The 22,588-nt window shown below is 39.3% G+C and overlaps 1 protein-coding gene across 10 annotated transcripts in view; it reads right to left on the bottom strand.

Moving 5' to 3' along the window:
- The window catches only part of LOC118404011 (extracellular sulfatase Sulf-1-like), a 109,195-nt gene that overhangs the window by 43,163 nt on the left and 43,444 nt on the right, over positions 1-22,588 (bottom strand). The window contains exon 1 of one of the 10 annotated variants that reach the window (XM_035802923.1): positions 14,402-14,422. The exons of 7 other annotated variants lie outside the window; for them this stretch is intronic. The gene's annotated coding sequence lies outside the window, so the exon portion shown is untranslated. Of the gene's footprint in view, positions 1-2,035; positions 2,058-14,186; positions 14,210-14,401; positions 14,423-22,588 lie in introns of those variants that run through there. 2 more of the 10 variants (XM_035802924.1, XM_035802922.1) reach the window with 2 other exon arrangements.

A 22,588-nucleotide genomic window follows, 5' to 3' on the forward strand; every position in this document is an offset into this window, starting at 1 on the left:
TGGATCCGGCTACACTAGAATATTTAAAGCTGATCCAGACTGTGTAAACTTCAAGGCCTTGGGAGGGGAATTGTCGCTCGGATGGGTTGCTATGGCGATGGATTTGTTGCTATGGAAATGGACTTGACTTCCTTCGTATTGTTGGATATACCCTTAATTACATACCGCAAGTGAATAGAGAAAGTTGTACCACTGCTTCTTTTTAGTTTATACCTATATGTATATTTGAAAATATGGACAAAAATGCTTTTAACTAGATTTTTTTATATATGTTTCCATGTTCTGTCAAAAAAATGCCTCAACTTAAAAATCAAGTTCCTTTGAAATCGCTCTATACTCCTCTATATGCATACAAATGAAATACAAGACTACAATTCCATACACATGTACGCACAAGTAATGTTACATGCAGTTAAGAGGGACCTTGTATTTTAAGTGCACAAAAAGTCATGACCACCATAGCATATCCAGAATACGAGATATCAAAATCAGAGGTTCCATTGCACTACCTTAGAAAGGTGCTAGCAGGCCAAAATCTAATCATTTTAAGTCTCCAAGGTTCAAGACCTATCCACATTCCAAATATCAAGACATCAAGACACATTTTCTTTTTCACAGACACACACACAGACACACGCACCTGACAACATAACCTTCTACTAGTTCTAGCCAAAGGTAAAAATAATCTTCTAGCAGACGATTAAGTAAAGAGGAATGAAATAACGCCACCAATTTCCACAGGAACCCCCATAGACAGTTTACCTTGATGTGTGGAAGTGTAGTAGACAGAGCAAAGATAAGGAGTTCAACCCTAAATATAAGACTGTCCTTTAAACTTGACACATGCCATCTGGCATTCTTTACAGTACATAGATCTACAAATGTACAAGGCTTGAAATCCTTTTTTCTGCATACCTGCTGGTAAATCACATTGAAACATTGAAAATTACCTGCACCAGACAAATTTCACCTGCACCACTCTGAATTTAGGAAGTATGGATCATACTAAAATTGTTAAGAAACCATTGCTATATTTTTTTAATACCTAAAAGGTGGTAACACTAACAGTCAATGCAGGTAATAACAATTCAGATACACCTACATCATAGGACATTTGTATAAAACCCAGTACAGGTTAGGTGCAGGTAGACACCAGAAATACCTGCACAGCTCCTATTTTACCTGCACTAACCTGCATATGCAGGTGGTATTTCGAGCCCTGACATACAACTAACTCACTACAAGTTGGTAGCACAATACATTAGAGATTGGTCATCAGTATTGATCCTGAAGAAGGCGACAGTGATCGTTGAAAATTTGATCCATGTATACATTGTACCTTTGAGTTAGAAGAAAGTTGAGCACTGTACTATGATAACTACCAAATAGAATACAGCTTCCATGATACATCAACGATATGAAGACAAAACATCAACGATATTGAAGACAAAACATCAGAGCTATTGAAGAGAAAAGAATGTAAAGCAAAATAATGAAATTTCAATATAATCAATTTAGATGTCAATGATCAAGGGATATGAAACATTGAATTTCATTTCTGAGAACATGAGATTGGGATTTCACAAAAACATCAAAGACAAATTTGACAAATAGAAAAATATCTAGAATAGGCAACCTGTGAAACTGACAGTTTTAAACATTGTGCTTGGAGAGTAATTTATGTATCACAGCACCAACCAAGGATAGAGTAACTGTAATAGAATAGAGGGCTTGGGAAAATTCACACAAAACTAGAAGAAATTTCCAGGAAAAAAAATCACATCCATGTACAAATGACTGTCGAGTATGGCAAAATGATGTACAAATGACTGACAAGTGTGCAAAAATGATCTTTCCAACTTAAGATATCTTAGTAATACACAGTTACAGGCAATGCTTAGCACTTACACTAGATACAAAGAGAGAGACAAACCAAACCCTCTAGCTGGTACTCCCTACGCACTGCAGCACCAGACAAACATGCGGGAGTAACAACTATCTTAAGACCGCCCTCACAAACCTTCTGATCCCTTACCAGCAAGCAAACACCGCGGGATCTTGGCACATTTGTCTCCAAGTCCGCCCGGCTGGCTTTACAACTTAAACTTTCGCACTGTAGGGAGAGGGAAGCAATCCTCTGGCTGGCTTCCAGAACTCACAGGGAGTCACATGACGCCACGCACTGCCACAAGCGATGAGACAAAACGTAAATAAACCCGCCACAATAGACGATACTGACCCGTGACCTCTCGGAAAGTTTCTGTGAAACGTATCGCACATAGCTATCTGCTCGTTGGGATGCATGATCATGCTAGGACAAAGATAGGGACTGATAAAGCCCACATTGTACCATTGTCTATTGCCATACCTTCAGTGTTATATTAGCAGAGTGCTATGTATACTGAGGTATACGTCAACAAATAATTGTTATATAATATATTTTACATCATTTGTCACTGTCAAAATATGTAAGTAACTTTATCAGGGAACAATGTAATCTTTTTCTAAAAGTATCTCTAGAATCAACAACTAACAATTCCATACCTTTAAGTTTGAATAAAGAGACATTTATCTATTTTTCAATCACTATTATCCATTTTCCAATACTTTTTTCAAATATACATGCACGGTGCATATCTGCTCATTTTGCAGCTACTTAAAAGTTTATACAATTTACAGCATTGTCAAATTTTTTTTGGAAACATGACAAAAAGTTATGCGCGCACAAATGCCATTCGCATGCATAATAGAATCAATATGGCCCTATTGAAAAAATAGATGTTTTCCTGGGAACGTCTACATATGTACTTTGATGAAGGTGTAAGTGTAGGGGATTTTGTTCATCCTGGCAGTGTATTCCCTGCTCTGGTGAAAGGGCTATGTTGGGGCAACAAGAGTAGAAAGGGGTTTAGTGACAAACTGGTTTATCATCAAACAGCGGCCACGACAAACGCGGAGAAAACCGATCCTTCCCAGCGGTGGGTGGGTCATTTTTCGCACATTTCTGAAGGATTTACCGTAAATATCGGCCGCGTAAGATGCATTAGCCAAGATCTCTCCGAGAGAAGGCAGACTTTATCGCAGGCGTGGGAAAAAGTTCGGGAGATTTGTGAGGACGTAGTGTGACATTTAGTTTTCTTGCTTAGTGTAAACTAAACGTTCAAGGTTTGTAAAGAGTTGAGACTTGTACCTACAATGTAGAGTTTGTAAAAACAATCAGGAGGGGATTGATAGTCTGAGAGTCTTAGGAAAAGTGTAGAACAGAGTATACCAGTATCAAGGAGGCAAAGACTTATACCTACAATGTACAACATCACTCACTCACTCACTATCCATTGTTTGATCCAGAAAGAGTCATGATAGCCTGAGAGTGCAAGAAAATTGAGTGTAGAGCAGAGTATACCAGTAACATACTGGCAACAACGTGTGTAGTCTTAGCTTCTCATTTTCCTATACTGTAAATGCAGAAATGTTCGCGGTGGATTAATGTTCGCGGATTTCGCGGTGACCACTTCACCGCGAACTTAAAACCACCGCGAATATTTTTCTATTATGGTATTAGACTTCAGTCTATGGTGTTACCGCGAAATTAAATCCACCGCGAAAAGTCCTTTTTCCCGCTACCGCGAAATTAAATCCCCGCGAACTTAAATGCATTTACAGTATTCTGAAATGGTTGAGCTTTATGATTATGCAATCAAACAAGCCTGGCCATATTGCAGAATATCAGGCTATCGGAGAAAGCGCAAAAAGCCATGAAAAAACTATTTGCGTCGGAGGCTAAGAGTAGTCCTGTGTTAGTGACCCTACCTCTGGATCTATAGATCTAAGGGCTTGGATTAGTTGGAATAACAGCTGTTGTCGCCTACCCAACTTGTACCCTACTGGAAAGGGTTGCATATCGGCTAGAACAACGTTTACCTTTTTCATATCCTTTATACTAAACTATCGACAGAATAAACAAACAAGACTATGTATGTTTGATGAGCTTACTTCATTATTTTCTATCTCCTCTACCTTCAACGATAAAAGACTAAACTCTATATGACCTTAGGATGATTTTAGGTCACATGACCAAATACTTGTGGTTGGGGAAGCTGGAACCTTAGACACCCTGGGCTGATATGAACCATGACTTATCACAATGACCTTGCCATGTAAAACTAAGAACAGTCTTATCTCTGGCGAGTGTCGTTGTGGCCACCCAACCCAAACCATGGGACACATTACGAAGGACTGTGTATATATTAGGCCCCAACATCTCCAACCAGGACCTACTAGAAGCTAACGAGAAGGCCGTGGCCTGGCTGCAGTACTGGCACGGAACGATATGATGACGATGATCTCTAGCCTAACCTTCATACAGCTATAACTTTTCCTTTGTTGTGGTAATAACTTTTCCAACTTGGGGTGATACACTGATAGCTCTCTCTCTGAAAGTCTGATACAGTGCTGGTCAAAAAGCGAATTGTCACTAGGCAAATGTTTTGGAGGTCAACCATATTTCATTGCAGGAAGTCAGGGTGAAACTCCAGAGTAGACTTAGTGTTTTTATTACTTTTTACTACTAAAAATTATTTCATCTGGTGGGTAGAACATAGGATATAGGCTAAACATAGTGTCATGAAGCAACACTACAGTCAGAAGTTTGGAGGAAGATATCTGAAAGGCATCAAAACTTAAGCAAGTGGGACTGAATGTGTAATAGAAAACTCTTATATCCTACTTTCAACTTCCTTCAGCTCCACAAACGTTAACGTTACAATGGTAACATGACTTTTCATAACTGACATTAAGTGACAGAGGAAGATTAGGGTACCTTTATGCCAGCCGGTAGGTTAATAATTAATAATATACCTACCAGTATTACCTTCCCTGAAGTTTTCCTCCTTTAAAACATTACTTCCACAACTGTATCTGTTCTCTTTACTGGGTCACAAGTCACAATATTTACTGTCAAGCAACTTAGGAGTGGATAACTTAGCAACCTTGATCTCTAAAGAAACCCACAGGTAAAATTTATCCTTTCCTGTCCTGAACACAAACACCCTCCCTCGGCCTGTTTTCCAGCAGTAGTGACAGTGAGGCAGGGTCCCCGCCATGTGCGGCACACGTGCGGAGGTCCCCCGACCACCCCTGCACCATCTGTCACCCCATTGGCTGTCAGGACGGAAAGGTTCAATGCCAGACTTCTGAAACATCCCTCATGTCCTGGGGTCTGATGTGTGCTCCCTGTCTGAAACCGTCTGAAAACTCTGAACCCTTTTCTCTATGTCTGGCCTGTTGTCGACAGTCTCTAATTTTAAAGGTGCTCAAAGTAGATCTCTCATTTTAAAGGTGCTCAAAGTAGAATTTTTGTGGCAAGACCACAAATATTCTGGATAACAAAATCTAAATGTAATTCAAATTGAGATGCACATGTTAGCACATTATTTCATTTTTATGACATTTATAAATACTTCAAATAAAATTCATATTGTGGTTCCACCTTACTTTTTGGTGGTATCAAATAAATAAATACACCAAACAAAAATGTCTTCCTATTCAGATGTTTCAAACAACAAATTTTTGCATTAAACAAGTTTAGCAGTGAAGCTTGTAAAATAATTCAGATGCCATATTTGACAACTTTAAGACAATTGCAACAAAATGTAGGAGAGGTTGGACAAATATCAAAACTTAAAGGGCATTACCAGTACATTCATAAAACAAAAACAAAAAAGGGTTGGAGGTAACTCCATGTAGTACTTCAAAGCTACCATAAGTGGAAAATACCCTGGAAATAAGTCCACAAAGGTCTAGACGTTTTTAATTCAATCCCAACACTTTTCAAGTGACACACTTGTTCTGATTCTGGATCGCTATAACCTTCATCATAACATACATTACCAGCTTCACATGGCCATGGCAGCTAGTCATATTACACAGAATGACTCATCATACCCCTGCACAATTCAAATATAACTGCCATTTCAAGCTACTGTATCTAATGGAGATACCTCTACCATACTTGTCGGCTCTATTCAGACATCACATACCATCATGTACCAAGTGACAGTCTGCATCACTACTGCAGTTCGTCATGTCCTGCATGAACTATTGTGGGACAAACAGTTCCGAAGTGTATACTCACTCCAGATGTGCCAGCTTCTGTACAATGTGACTTTGCCAGCTGCGATGAAAGGCCAAAAATGTTTCAGAACTTGGACTTCTAATCCTTCTGACATTACTCCCAAGGGAGTGAAGTATTGTTTTTGGCTTGTCTTTCTGGCTGTGTGTCTGCATGCATGTCTATGTATGTGCATGTGTGTGTTTGTTTGTGTATGTGTGTGTCCGTGGGTACAGTGTATGTGTCTGTGTCCATGTATCTGAGTGTGTGTGTGTGTGTGAGAGTATTTGTGTGTCTGTGGGTATGTGTCTGTGTATATGTATCTGTGTGTGTGTGTGTGACTGTCTGTGTGTCTGTGACTCTGTGTGTATGTGTATGTTTGTAAATGTTTTCCTCATTGCAATTTCTGTATGTCCTGCCAGGGGGAGCAGTGCAGTTCTTGTTTGTTCTGCCAGAGGGAGCAGTGCAATTCCTGTATATTCTACCAGTAAAACTGTTATTATTGACTGATAGCCTTATTGTCTAAATAGTCCAAATAACTTCTAAATCGACTGAAAAAACAATCTTCATATTACAGTTAACCCTTAGTAATCACCAGTTTTGTTGTGAAACCTACCACCACTCCTCAACAAGGGCTTACAAAGGTTAATCTATCTGTTGAAGTTAAGCCATGGTGCTGTACTCTGGCCCCACACACCCTAAACAATGTCACTCAAGCCAAATAAACTGTGCCTTGCACGTTAAACCTATTAAAATAAACATTAAACAGTGGAAAATAATGAAAACTGACAACAATAAGTAGAGTATACCTGCTAGTACCAACCTACATATACTTCATAACAAATAAGCAAAATTACTTGTTATAAAGGCTCAATTCTTGCAGGACCTAGCCATGAATCTATTGCCCTTGGCTTATTTCTTTCTTCACAATCAACTTTTCTATCTTGAAGAAAGAGACAAGAAATAACCAGACTAGATTGAAACTTACATGTAGTTGATTGAAACAAGATGTCAATATAGCCCCAAGATATTATTGGTTTTGAAAGACTAACAGTCGTAGGATGAACATTCACAGACAAATTCCTAGCAAAACAAATCAAACGCATTTACAGCGTACTGTTTCAGAAAAATTGATGCCTCAAATAGGATTTGAAAGTCTGGAAATGATCTCTGAATGATTAGAGTATAAACAAGGCCTGACAGCTAACATCTGACTTACAACTGAACTTGATATATGACTTGATCTGGAACATTGCCATATTGAATTACTATATGATGGATCCACATTTTTATCCCATGAACAGAACATGTGGCTCTAAATACCTTGCTGTCAATCTAATACCAAAGACATTTGACCATCTATTTTTCATCAACAAAATACATGTTCATCCTTAAAAGGCGACTTGAAGTTGTTGTTTTTTATCCTCTTACATTTTACTGTGCCTATAGTTCTGCAAATTCATCTATTTTTGCTGCGACTTAATTCTTACAGTAGAAGGAGAAAGAAACTTTACACTACATTTTAAGTTTGTGGTTGACACAATTCTGAAGTAGAATGAATACTAATCCACTGCAAATGCATATTCCCCATGTCATAAACTTGTGGTGCATTGATCACCAGGAATATATGTAAAAAATATTAAATGCAATCGCTCAAAACGTTCTTGGGATATTACGCTGAAGCTGCATGCTCTCAGACGCACAAGCGAGCTCAAAGTTATACTAATGTATTACCTCAATTTCCATGTAGGTGACTGGCATTCAAATGCCAACTTGCAGAACTGTAACAATAGTACTTGACTCTTGCTGCAGACACACTCCAAAACAAACAACCAAACACACCAACTGACTACAAAACCCCTGTTTTCTTCGGGATGATAAAACCATAGCAAATGTTTCAAAGTATACAGTAAATGGGGATCGGTTTCCATCCACCCTTGAGATTTCTAAAATGAACTGTCCCTGGGTTCAGATCTTCAAAAATGGACTGTCCCTGAACAAAGTTGTTTTGTATCTTGACCTATTGGTGAAAACATGATCATCTTTCCAAAGGAATGTGTCCAGCCCCTGGAAAACAACCTTCCTTATCTTTGAGTGGACTCTACCTGTCAGGAATCATGGACCTTTGTGATAAGGAAGGGGCATGTGAACCAAGTGCGTGGACTGTCATAACAAACAACTTTCTTAGGCCACACCTAAGAGAAATTTCCTGATTCTCACATTTTTATAGCCTGATTAAATCGTGCTTATAGCGGCCCACCGAAAATCGCCGGCCCCCTAAAGGGACCAGTTACAGCCCTGTGCAGTGGAGTTTGCGTTACACAATCTGAGACTAAATTTTTTATAGATATATATGGACAAACACAATAAAAACAAAACCTTAGGTTCATGGTCCATGGAGTTAATAAAGTCATGATCTATCGAAGTTTTCCTTTTTTGATGTTAGCTATACTTTTCGTCTGGCCTAAGTACCTATTCAGTTAGTCTAACCATAATGCTGAGGAGAATTGACCCCTTCAGAAGTTCAGACTGACAACAGTTGTTTTCCAGAGAAAGTTCAGTCAAATCTGCCCAAGAAGATCACTTGGGAAACAGATAAGATGTGGTCTATGTGGACATGTGGTCATTATAGACAGGATTCCTAATGCTTATGTCAGTGGATAGAATAATCTGAGGACCACCAAAAACATGTCACACTGGGCTGTTGGTCCTCATGTAGACGTGGCCACTTGTATGTACATCATACAGTAGCTTTGAGTGTACTGTGTACAGTAAGGTGTCTAGATCAATCACAAATCACCCCCCTCCCCATAAAGAATACTGGTCTGCCCAATTTTCCAGGGATTAGACCAGTAATGGACTCCTAAGACACTGAGATTGGTCAGACACTCTCTACTGAGGAGGAAAATTGCTTCCATCCCCACTGTTCCTTCATGTGTGGGACGAGACATTATGTAAGATAGTGTGCACTCAACAACAGCTGTATGCTCTCTTTCAGAAATGGAACACCAATGCTAGAGTATGTCTTGGTCACAAGCCTTATAATAAGTGCATTGTTCATCTATTTTGTTTCTTCATAAACATTGTGAGTCAAATATTGCAGAATAAAATAAACTACTGAAAGTTTTCCAAATCTTTTAAACAAGTTTGTTCCAAGAAGTTGATTGGATACCAAGACAAACTTTGGACCAATCACAGCACAGGTTGACTTTTCAAAATTGAAATCTTATACCACTGTGCTAGGAGAAGGTTATCCTGAATTCCATTGACACGTTTATTAGATACATTGTATGGTTAACAGAAAACTTGCTATAAGTTGTTACTTGACATCAGGGAAGGCATTACATATGTCACTGTACTGTAGGAGTAAGTCAACATTATCAGCTATGCCTATGGCAAGCAATGCTGGCAACATTGGACCTGTACTGCATGGAGGGCCAATATTGCAAGGATGTTAGTTTGAAGGCCCATCTGCTTCCTGCCCTCCTGGCAGGCTATTTGCTGACTGTCTGGCAATACGTCATGTTGAAAGCTTCTCTAGCATGATCTAAAGCTCCCTTTGTATTTGTTTTCATGGCAGTGATATATTTCTGATCTCTATACTCATGTGTGTACTTGATGCATTATGTTAGCATTACGTCGTGCCAACAATGTTTGGCAACTGTCAGAAATATTTTCATAGTTACAGGCGACTCAGCTAGGATCAAAACCAATGTTGCACCACCAGATCTGGGCCCGACATAAAAATGTAGACTATAGTATAGAATTAACTCGCAATGCTCAAAATTATGGCCTTCGACCTGTGGCATGTACATGGGCAACCTAGCTTTTGGTTGAGTTTGCCCTCTTGACAACCTGGCTACAAAACGTACTTCAAACAATATGTTTAGATGGGCAGCAACACCATTTTTTAAAAATACTGTAAATGCAGAAATATTTGCGGTGGTTTTATGTTCGCGGTTTTTGCGAGGTCTCTTTGTCATGAACAGAAAACCACCGCAAACATTTTTCCATTACATTATGTAACTACAATTATCGTAGTATCACGAACTCAAAACCACCATGAACACTTTTCTCTCAAAATTCAATCCCCGCAAAATTAATGTATTTACAGTTGTGCCCTTCACTGAGCTAATGTTGGGGTTGGCAGCTGTCAGTTTACAATCATTCACCCCAACATCTGCTTGGAGACTAGAGCCCATGGGAAACCAAGCAACACAACAGCACATGACATCATCTATCGTTTTCCCAACCGTAATCTTAAGTGTTTGATTTACGAGGTGTGAGGAACGCCACTTAACACCACTTGGCAGATCAGAGAGCACCGTTTACAGCATGTAATCAACCACCAATAAACAGGCACTGTTTTATAGACTTGCTGGACAGGTCAACTCTGCTTGATAATATTGTCTACTCTACCGTTTCTTGACTACACTGTTCAGGCATTTCTAATCTAATAGCCAAAAGTGCACAACTCTGCACTTTTCACTAGTCTAATATATCATAGGCAAATTTTTCATTGAACTGTAGATTTTGAAATTTCTTGGCGACCTTTCAGAGGGAATCAACAACAAACAGATGTACATGGCCTCTCCCGGTACATTGAGAGTATACACACAGAATCGAAGTATGTACTCTCCTAGAAACACTTCCAGCAACTCTCAAGCACAATACCAAGAGAGACAATTGACTCCATACTGTACCATGTGTTACCCAGCACCAAGAGACTACGTCTAGTGTAATAATAGACATAAAACAAGGACAACATTCTTCTTACGTTTATGAAGGTTAGACATCCAGGTAGACAATATGAAAATACAATTCAATCTGGGTAAAAAGATTATTTCCAGACATTTCGACAATCACTCTTCTTCTTCTTCTTCTTCTTAGTAAATACTGAAGCAAAGGTAAAATTGTGTTCCTTTCCTAGCATGGCCTAGTCGGTTACAGAGTCTAATCAACACAGTGACCTCTTGACCTCTATTAAATCATTCCACTTCAACTGCTGACACAGACAAAATCGCAGGGCTCGTAAAAACAAATCAGTGAGGGAAGCTATCAGGCTAAGGAACTGCAAAACAGACAGGAACTGAGTAACTCAGTAACTGAGTAAGGGAAGCAATCATAAAGCTATGAAACTGCATAACAGAAGCTATAGATCTGTATCACTGATACCAGTACACTATAAATGTTTTCAAAAGACAAGACAAACAGGAAGTCTTCCTATGGGGCTTCCAGGAATGATACATAGAAGAAAGCGGAACCACAACAGAAGTACAGTTAACGTATACACCCAGGGTTCAATTTCAGCAAGGAGGTTGATTTCAGCAACTGCATATTGCATACAATACAGTCCAAACTGCCCAAGAAGACCACTCAGGGGACCGATTCCGTCTGTGTGGACAGGTGGTCATTATAGACAGGATTCTTTATGTGTCAAAGGGAAAAGATACCTAAGCATCCACCAAAAAGTAGTCACATTGGCCAGGTGGTCATTTGTACAGGTTTATCTCTAACATTATAAAGCCCACAATCACAATTATGGCTGACCAAATCCTCAGAGAACATGACGTCAGTTCGCAGGTGCTCGATTGTCATAACCAGAAGCCGCTTTGATGAAAAGATTACCAACATCGTCAAACCTAATCCTTAAACACACCACAAACCAATACCTCTAACAGCTAAACAGCTACTAGACAAACACTCTCGGAATATTATGCCGCTGGAAATAGCTCCTTCAACACTCTAAACCCTTAGCTGGAGTGTAATAAGCTGTAATACATAACAATACAGATGCCTTTTTACCAATGAGCCTTTTCATGGCCTCTCAGGTAGGAATGTAAACTATGCTCAACGCCCAATCGGCAAATAGACATTGCGCCACTTGACGGCAGAAATATGGCCTCAAAGTCAAAGTGCGGCGGCGCAGTTATCGTTAAGTCGTAGATTCATCTTCGAGTTTCAATTGAAATTGGGATGTGAAAAGCATTTTTTAGCGGATTTGTCTTTCTCCTTTTTGTTCTGCATCCCCTTTTAAAGTAGAGCAGCTTGAAAAATATTCCTTGGCGCCGAGATTAATTGCAAAAGCTTTGAAGTTCATAATCTGATTAGTCCAATTCTTTCTTCTGTTACACCTGGTAATAAAGAAAGCCGTTAAGTATGGAGATGCCTCACTCACACCCATTATTCAGTTTATCGTCTTTGTTCCCCGTCCCCTCCTTAATACTAAGGAACGGCAGTTACTAAATCTTAAAATTTTCAGCGTTTTTCTAAATGCAGTGACTTCTCGCAAATTCTGTAACACTGTAAACGTTTATTTCTAACATACTACTGTACTGTACTTTAAACAAGTTGACCAAAACTTGTGTGGGTGAATTGGTCTGATTAGCCATAGCCCTTGTCTGCATAACGCAAACTCCGCTGTTTGAGTCTATAACTTGCTCCTCCCCACTAAAGGGGCAGTCGTGCCACTATAAGCATGATTCAATCAGGCTACCATAGACTAAAGAACTGCCACATCGGACATCTAAGCAGGCTTCTGACGCCTTCAACAAGACTTACTAACTTGTTTGACCTCGTGTTGCCAAGATACCTCAGAACGCCTGACAATAAGTTATGTAACAGGAATATTTGGTGTCAGCTACCGTGTTTTATTATGTCGCTATAGGCACCTACAGAGAATACACTTTGGTCGCACCTGCATTCCGCTGTAACTAGTGTTTGCTACCTGTTGTTTGAAGGTGAAACAACTTGGTTTCTGGTTGACTGGCTTTTTGGAGTGCAGTCAAAACTATAAAATTACAGTCAAGTTAAACCTGTCCAAGTGACCACCTCTACATAAGGATCAGCTGGCCATTGCTGGTCTCTAGATCAATTTTCCAATCATTGACTCAAGCATTAAGAAACCTGTCTATAGTGACCACCTATCCACATAGACCAGATTTATCAGTCTCTTGAGTGGTCTTCTTCTGCAGTTTTGACTATACTGACTCAAAATCACATGGTTCCTACCTATCAATCAATCAATCAATCGTTCGCTTGCATCATGAGTTCCTACCTATGCATGATTAGAAATGAACAGAAATGAAAGTTGATACTTTGAAATGACAACATTATTGCAACCAGTTGTACGAAGGTTTAACCTAATCTCCAAGCAGATCCTACGGTGCCATAAGATAGTATCAAAGCTGGCCAAGGAGTATAGCTGGCCAAAGGGAGTTAAATGGAGGGTTTGATACTATATTACGCCACCGTTGATCTGCTTGGGGATTATGTTTAACCAGTCTAAAGTGAATGGTACCTTCTGAATGCAATCAAACATAGAAACATTTACTATGGCATGAACGCACATTTTTCTGAAATGGCACCACACAAAATTGTCACTTGTTTAGAAAAAAACGCTTCAACAACAACATTCTGATAAAGATATCTACAATTTTGTGTATGAAATTGAGACATAATTGTCTAGGACTCACTGGTAGGTCCTCTTTCAATAACAAATCCAGAAAGCTTTCTCGTATCAAAGACCTTCAATTACATGTAACACCACAAATATACCTTTTTCAGATACAAAAACAGCTTTCTCATAAGTTTGGATTCCTCTTTCAACAACAATTCCAAAAAGCTTTCTAATATCAAAGACCTTCAATTACATGTAACACCACAAAAATACATTACCTAAATCTCTGATACAAAAACTGCTTTCTCATAACTACATAAGTATAGATTCCTTGATCATTAATCCTGAAAGATTTCTGGTACAAAATGTATCAAACACCTTCAATTACATATAACACCACAACAATACCTTACCTAAATCTCTGATACAAAAACTGCTTTCTCATTTTTTTTTAAGTTGAACTGTTCAGATTCCTCTTTTAATAACAAATCCAGAAAGGTCCCTAGTATCAAAGACTGCAATTACGTGTAACACCACAGAAAAAAAATTACCTCAACTTCAAGCACTTGTTTACCTACAACAGAAGCATAGTCTACGTTGTGCTGGTTTAACACTATACATGTACTTTGTGAAACAACAAGCTGCAAAACCCAAGATCATAACCGTCTACATACATACCTGGAGTGTGCTATAGCACTGAACCACGTTTCCTAGTATCAGCCGAGCCCTCCTCAAACAACACTCCCAAACACCCCACTTGTGCAAGTCTCACCTCGATACGACAGTAGTAAATGTACGGAGTTAAGCAGAACAAACGGAAGTGGTTAAATCCTGTCTATCTGACCCCCGTATTAATCATCAACCCACGCCGTGCTACCACCGGACATGCTCACCTTTCCTCCGCTACCATTACGTCATCGCTTCCAACCGCGAATGTGGTTGTAAAGTCAATAATCCGCATAGTTCAGGAGTGTTCCCCCCTTAGGAATGTACCATTTAAACATGGGTGAATTTCTCCTTTCGGTGCCGAGTTACGGATACGATTACTAGCGGCAAAAACGGTTCAGTCCGCTGTATATATTCCTTACACCTGAACTATGTTTGCCCAGACAATGCTTGAGAGGCGCAATAATAGTTATGAAAAAGAGAGAGACATTCCGCCGCAAAGATTTGGTTGTACGTCAACCAAGACAGAAGTGGTTTGACCCAATTATGCTGGACAAAATAAACACCCGTGGCTATTGTATAGTTATCCCACCACTTATGCGAGGTGTTATCCCAGATTAGATCAACAATAGCCCTAAGCCAATCAGACAATAGGCCTTTTGGTGTGAAAAAGGCTATTTAACAGTCTTTTGGACAAAAGTAGTTGACTGGTGATGTTTGAAAAATAAACAGATCTAGAAAGTCTCAATAACAATATTTTGGTCAACCACCCCATCATTAGATATTAGAAAGCAATTAAAGGAAAATTATCTTAGTTTATACCTAATGCACAAATAGCTGTGCTCAGCAATAATTTTACAAAGTTGACAAACTACAGACAAGGCCTTGCCTAATACTAGTTTCATTTTCAGCAATATTCAGAGACATGATGCTGAAAGACCAACAACTTGAACAAGAGTTTTCACCAGAAGAACATATATCATCTACAAACCCGGTAGCCAAAAACATAAATTTGCTTTTGCTGGTGTGTTTTTGTCTTTGTTCTCCTTCTTATGCCTGTAGCCAATCAGCATTCTGTACTGTCACATGATTGTGTCAGAGTGGCTTGACAAAAGGCTTGACAAAATTCCGCATTTTTGCAAAATTTTGCCTTTCCAGTTTTTAAAGAAAATTTCTGCACTGGCAGACCAAAACAAACTTCATATGGCACTTTTAAGGAGTGACTATGGTTAGGACGAAGCTCTCCTCCCAACCCTCTGATTTTATTACGTCCTTTTGTACCACGACCAAGCATCTGACCAGAAAGTTGACTTTCGGGCTCTGAAAAGCAGCTGTGGACATTTCCGGGATGGCTGGATGAGAATGTATTCTGCCAGCGCACAGCACTGACCTTGCAGGAAGGGACAGTTTGCTTAGTACTTCTAAATGTGCTCTGATCCGCAAACCAGCTTCTCTACTAATCTCCCAGGAGTCGACGGACACTATTCCACTAAGTTTTCCTATAGCAGCTTGCTTCCAACTTTAGAACATACAGATTCTACTTTGCAGACAGATTGAAACAAATTCTGCAGTTCGAAAAAAGCTGCTAGGACATCAAAAGTTACCGCTTACTCTATATTCCAATAACTATTGACAAGTCAAGAATCATCACCATAGCAAGTCCAGAACATAAGATATCAAAACCGAAGATATCAAAACCGTAAGTTCAGCTAACAAGCTGCTCCGAGGTTCCAAAAGAATGAATCCTGTCTTGACAGTGCTCTTATTAAAAGTCTGAATCTTTATTTTGAAATCCGTTAAAAAGTGAATAAAATGCAAATTTCAGAAAGTTGACTGTCTGGGTCCCCCTACAAATTCCAGACCTACAGTCGCCCTTGGCAAACCATCAGTACTGAAACTCTACTGTTAAGTACTGATTGACTACTAACAGTAGAATTCTAGTAGATTTTCAGTAAATCGACTTCTACTGTCCTACTGAACCACTACTGACAAGTACTACGCCTATATCTACTGTTCTTTTACTGTCAGAACAGTACTAAAATTCTACTGTTCTACTACTTGCCATCTACTGAATAGTTTGACCAATCAGATCACTACTGACATCTACTGTTCAACTACTGGCCATCTACTGAGTTATCGACCAATCAGATCACTACTGGACATCTACTGATATCTTTTGACCAATCACAGTCTTTAAATTGTCAATCTGTGATTGGTCCATTTGTACTTCAAATGTCAGTTGCATTTTGGCTCCATTTTGGAGATGGAGCCAGCCAGGGTAAGATGTCTGCTTGTCTCTCTGTGTGTAAACTTTATCTATAAAAACTCCAAGACAGTTTTGAAGTTAATGGTAATGAAGATTATGGTAAAAATGAAAAGGAGATGCTGTGAAGATTATAGCAAAACATAAAGGTAGGAAAATTTACCAAAAAAGTAAGTTATTTCAAAGTTTAATATCCCCCCCCCCCCCAGCCAGTGTCAATTGACATCAGACATTAATTAATGATTGTTTGGACAAATTGATACATGACATGTAACATATACTGTAACAATGAAACTACTTCTGCCCACCCACCCCCTCCCCTCAGAGTGACCTTGAAGTTCATACACAGTAACAATGAGTCCACTTCTGCCCCCCTCCCCCCAGAATGACCTTGAAGTCCATATACTGTAACAATGAGTCCACTTCTGCCCCCCTCCCCCATGCAAATTGCCTGACCTTGAGCAGGTTGTTGCAGAGAGTGTCTCCAGGTTGGTGAGAATTGTTGGACGTGACAGGCTGAGCTTCTGCACCTGTTTGGTGCCCAGGTTCTGTTTCACCAGTTCAAAGTTTATACCCCCTCCCCAGCCAGTGTTAATTGAATCAGACATTGATTGTTTCAACAAATTTATAATACATGTATCATTGTCCAATTACAGGCTGCAACAATTTATGAGTCCACTTCTGCCCCCCTCCCCCCAGAATGACCTTCGTTGTTCATATACTGTAACTGTTATTTAGACAAATTTATACATTGAACAAGGCACAGCATACTGAGTGAAACGGTAAGTTAAATGTGAATAGTAAATGCAACACCATGTATCAGAGAGAGTAAAATGATTGACTGACTGTTTACCCCCCATTCTCTAAGCCAAAGTCAATTTGATATTGTATCAAGCATGGATTATTTGAACATTATACTTAGTATCTTATCAATGTGCATACATGTAACACTTGATAAGAAATTACTTCTTAAGTTAAATGATGTAATTACTGCTAATGTCCATTTTCTGCTTTTGTGCTGAGTACTAATGCACATGTTCTGTGTTCTCCATGAATGCTTGAGGGTCATATTGTTTACAATTCTTGGATTTACTGTGTGTCAGTAGATATTTCGTAGTCAGTGTCAGTAGATATTTACTATGTGTCAGTGGATATTTAGTAGTTATCTACTGTGTGTCAGTAGATATTTAGTAGTCATCTACTATGTGTCAGTAGATATTTAGTAGTCATCCACTGTGTGTCAGTAGATATTTAGTAGTCATCTACTGTGTGTCAGTAGATATTTAGTAGTCATCTACTGTGTGTCAGTAGATATTTAGTAGTCATCTACTGTTTCCCCAATAAGTATCTACTGATTATTTACTGATTTTCCACTGAGTATTTACTGTTTTTCTACTACGTCAGTACTGGAAATTTGCATAAAGTGTGAATAATTAGTAGATATTGACAGTACTAGATAGTTACTATTCAGTAGATAGACAGTAGATTTTTCAGTACTAAACAGTAGTCAGCCAGTACTTAACAGTAGATTTTCAGTACTGGTGGTTTCCCAAGGGTGCTCACGAGTCCAAATATTCTTCAAAAGAACATGCCCCCCCCCCCAACAAAATCCTTGTTATGTACAGTTATGACTAGAGATTTACAAAATATCAAAAAAACATTACAAATTCAATGCCAGAGAAACATTGGAGACTTTTTCCAGAATGATTCATTATATTCAGATATTAACAACGAACAACAACTTCGACAAGATAATATTCCCTTGGGGCTGACTTTTGACTTCATCTCAAATGTTGTTATGGAAGTTGCAACATTCTCCAACAGTTAAAATTTGAATGGGAACGGATAGGACCAACCATATGTGCCAGATGAGAAGAAGGGGTGATGACAACAACCCTAAGAACTGGGCTGTGCTCTAGCCCTGCCCCTGACCTATCCCGACATGGTCAAGACAAATTTGTTCCATCTTGGTCCAAGAGACACAAACACATGTCTGTGCCGACTGTAAACACCTTGTTTCTGTGCCCCGGGTAGAGGCTTGGTGAGACACATGTTTATCCATCTCACCACAGTCCCACAGCAACTTTTTACAACAGACTGTGCTAGAGTAGTGGTACCGTATCCAGTGTGGTGGGGTTTCAAAGCGTTTGGCTCAAAGCACAGACTCAAACCTAGGATCTCAGAGATCCTAGGTTTGAGTCTGATATACTCTTTAAGTCTTACATAATTTTTGTGCCCTTGGGAACGGCACTTATCACAAATTTCCTCACTTCACTCAGGTGAAAACAAGTACCTAGCTTCCATTAGATAGGACCGTATTTGATTAAATCCACACCTCTTGTACGCAAAAGAACCCACCACACTTACTGAAAAAATTAGAGGTCCTTCCCGGGGTAAGTGGATCAAATAAATCTGTCTAGCTATGCAGCCTGTATTGTTCAGTGCAAACTTGGTGTGTTGCAATTTTTACCTATAAAACCTGCTACAGTGTACAAAAATCTCTCACACAATAGCAGATGACATGCCAAACTACATACAATTGCAGCAAGGGGATTGTGAATTCCTGGTATAGCTGCCATTCCAGCAAACATACGCACAAGACCAACTACAATACTGTCAGGTGACCCTCCTTCCCAGATGTAAAAAACATTCGTCAGTCTACACAATAGGATAAATCTAACCTTTTCACCACATTGCAATGGATAACTTAGAAACTGAGATGACAATCACCCTCATACAAGTCAGAATCTGTATGCTTGCAATCTGTCCTTCTTTCAACTCCAAGTCTTTCTTGCGGGACTCTATCCGGAAACTGACTTGACAGTTCTCTGGAAACTAGAATCAGCAGTGAGCTGCCCTCAATTCCTCTTTTCTCTATCTGGGATTCTATCTGGAAACTGATTTGATGTATGACCAGTATGACAGTTCTAGGGAACTAGAGTGAGCACACAGTGCTGTGACATCCTCCACATGTGCAGTCCAACTGTTCAATATATACAACTGGCCTGAGCAACAGTTGGCAGGACGCACAGGTCAAGTTGGCAACTGTTCCGCAAAATTCCTTTTCTCCATGTTTTTGTACTAGAGTCACTTTTACATTTGAGATGAGTCCATTTGAAAGTAGGGGTGGTCTACAAACTTCTGTAGGACTCAAGATATGAAGTACTTTTTTTCAGATTATCAATTATCTTAAATTCTTAGTTTGATTATATGGATGACATCCTCTGGGAACCCAAAACTAATGCAAGAATGCAATTTAAAAAAAAAAGTTGCCTTCATAATAAAATCTGAGTATGTTATACCAAGGAGATTGAAAAGGAGGACGTCCTTGGGTATACCGAACAATAGATTCTTCATTTTGTTCTTTCGTACCTTTCTTCGTCCTTGGAATTGACCTTGACATTTCTACGACATCAGTAACCTTTTTCCGATATACATAGCAGGGCTTGAAGTTCATTTTTTCGGATTAGGCACACTGGTGCAACCTAAAAAATGGACAAACAGACACATTGACAGACTGACAGACAAGTCGAAAAGTGACTTCCACCCGCCCCCCCCCCCCCAAAAAAAGCAAGCGCCTTGGTTCCAAACTTGAATCATACATACCACAAGTGGTTGCACGTAACCTCCTATTGGCTATTGTGTCATCCCTCCGAAATATGCAGTCTCCAATTAGAGATTCATTCCAGGCGACTTGAACAGAACACCACAGTCTGCCCCTTTGACTTACCAAGTATGTCTCCCTTCCAAACCATTTAGCACTTAATGCTGCTGTGTTCTCCCGCACTATTAAAAGATCATTTGCAAAACATGCTGCGATCTTTTGTAACCTATGAAAGTATGTGCCTTGCAGGGATTGGCAGTGCTCGAAATCCTTTTTTCAGCCAGGTTGTCTAGGCGGAAACCTGAGTCAAAAGCGAGGTTGCGCCATCAATATTTCAGGTTGCCCCACTAAGTTATTACTTTCTTCAAATCAGCTACTCATTCGTTACCTTTTTTTCCAGTTACAAGTAACTACAGTCAAACCTGTCTATAGTGGCCACTCAAGGGACTGGAGAAATGTGGTCACTCAAGACAGGTGGCCTCTGTAGAGAAAATGTTAATCAATTGACACATGTTTGCAGTACCCACTAATCTTTCTCACCAAGTAGATCTAACATTGCCAAAGTCAAATCTACCGAAAATGATGGATATTGCCATGCACAATGTTGGTAAATTCGCCGACAAACACTTGAACTCTAAAGTTCAAGAAACACGTACCTTCCGCTATTAAATGTCAAAATGACCCTGTCGGGAAATCCAAATCCCCCGCAAACTATGATTACGGCCACTGTATGGTCGCAATAGGCAATTGTTTACTGGGATTAATTGCACCAACCAAAATGTTGTTGCATTTGCAAGTGGGTATTTTGAGCACTGTTTAGAGTTCTATGGTCAGGATACTAGTGCTGCTGGGGGCATATGAGGGGAAAGGGACAGTTATAAGTAGACTCCAGTACAATCAGCCATGATAAGAAACATTTAAGGACATTGTACCACAGAACCCACCCCCTCCCCCTTCTTGCACACAGCTGTGTTTCATTACTTTTAAACCAAACGCTTTATGACAAGAAAACGTTTACCCTACAAGACCTAACGTACCTACCATGCATCTCATACTATGAGAAATTTATAGAACTGCCCCAAAATACTGCAAATTCTCTTACTTTCCCTCTATGGTATAAAGGAAAAAGAGGTGTTTGCTGTGTTTCGAATTTTGCACTTGAAACAAATAATATTCGTGGTATCTTAGCATGAAAGTTCATCACAGGTTATCTGGCATTTACCACCCTCTGCTACAGTCACGTGTCTCCAACATCACGTTCGGAAGCTACAGTAGACGGGTCCATTCCGTGAACAAGGCTGATGGTAATTTTTGATTTGGGGTAAGTCCTAATCAAATTTAGTGTAGGTAAGGTAAAGTTGAGTTTTTCCACAAATATTCGTGGTGTCATGAATTGGAGGAAGATACTGAAAAAAAACATGAAAATACAAACACAACAAAAGTTTTAATATTTACAGTTTATTGTTGTCCCAAGGCCAGAGGTAGCTACCTGAGGGTAATTTAGTAGTCTGGGGCATCGGTTTAACCTTTAGAATACTGAGTTATGTTCCTTGGCAATTGCTGCAGGCTACTGCCCAGTTTCAATCTACAAATGTAAATAAAGATGAGCCAACTGACGCTATGTTGTTATGGATCAAAGAAAGTTGCTTCTACTAAGTTCTAGCTTATACTACAGTCACATTTCCAAACTGGCCAAGCGCAGATGTTTGAGAAGACAATACATAAAAGTGATCATCATCATAATCCGGTCGTTCTGGTTGCAAAGAATATACAGTCAAAATTACAGTCACGCCTAGTTTTTTTAATGTTTTGTGTGTTTTATTGTATTTTATATATTATTTTTTTATACGTTTTGTGTTCAGAACTTCCCAAAGCTACCCAGCCAGGCTTTAGTTTGGAATATTTGATGGTAGCATCACACAGGCTCAAATGAAAAACACTGAACTACCATGAAAGAAATGTTTAAAGATGGATCTCTCCTGTTTTAATCTAAAAAGGGACCATTCAATGAGCTTCCATTCAGAGCCCTGTCTGCTGAAATGACAATTGACAGTGCATTGCGTCAAACCAAGGTTTCTATAAATTGATAGTACAGATATTGATAGACCACCATGACCAAAATAACAGCCTCTATTTCAAACTCTCAGCATGCTTCATGGACCTCCATTTTCTGAAAATTTGGTATTGAATTGGTTTGTCGCCATAGTAATTTAGTAACTACTACAAATGTACCTTCAACCAAGGAGGTTCAAAACTACATTCTGTTCTAGTGTTGGGCTAAAACAAGCAGACACAAAGCAATTGAGGATGGATGGCATGCTAGAATCTACGGCCTAGCAGAGGGAAAATACAGAACTCCACAAATATATGGTTCCTAGGAAAGCGGATACAAAGTGCAAGTTATGAGCTAAAAAGGGACATAATAACATCAAATCTAACCAAAATGGGTAACAAAGAAGTAGAAATTTTACCCCTTCTTTCTCAGACAAATTTATTGTGAACAAATCATAAAAAATATCCATACAAACTACAAAATTCAACCTTAGT

This window comes from Branchiostoma floridae, chromosome 17 (genome assembly GCF_000003815.2).
Source record: "Branchiostoma floridae strain S238N-H82 chromosome 17, Bfl_VNyyK, whole genome shotgun sequence".
Taxonomy (NCBI): domain Eukaryota; kingdom Metazoa; phylum Chordata; class Leptocardii; order Amphioxiformes; family Branchiostomatidae; genus Branchiostoma; species Branchiostoma floridae.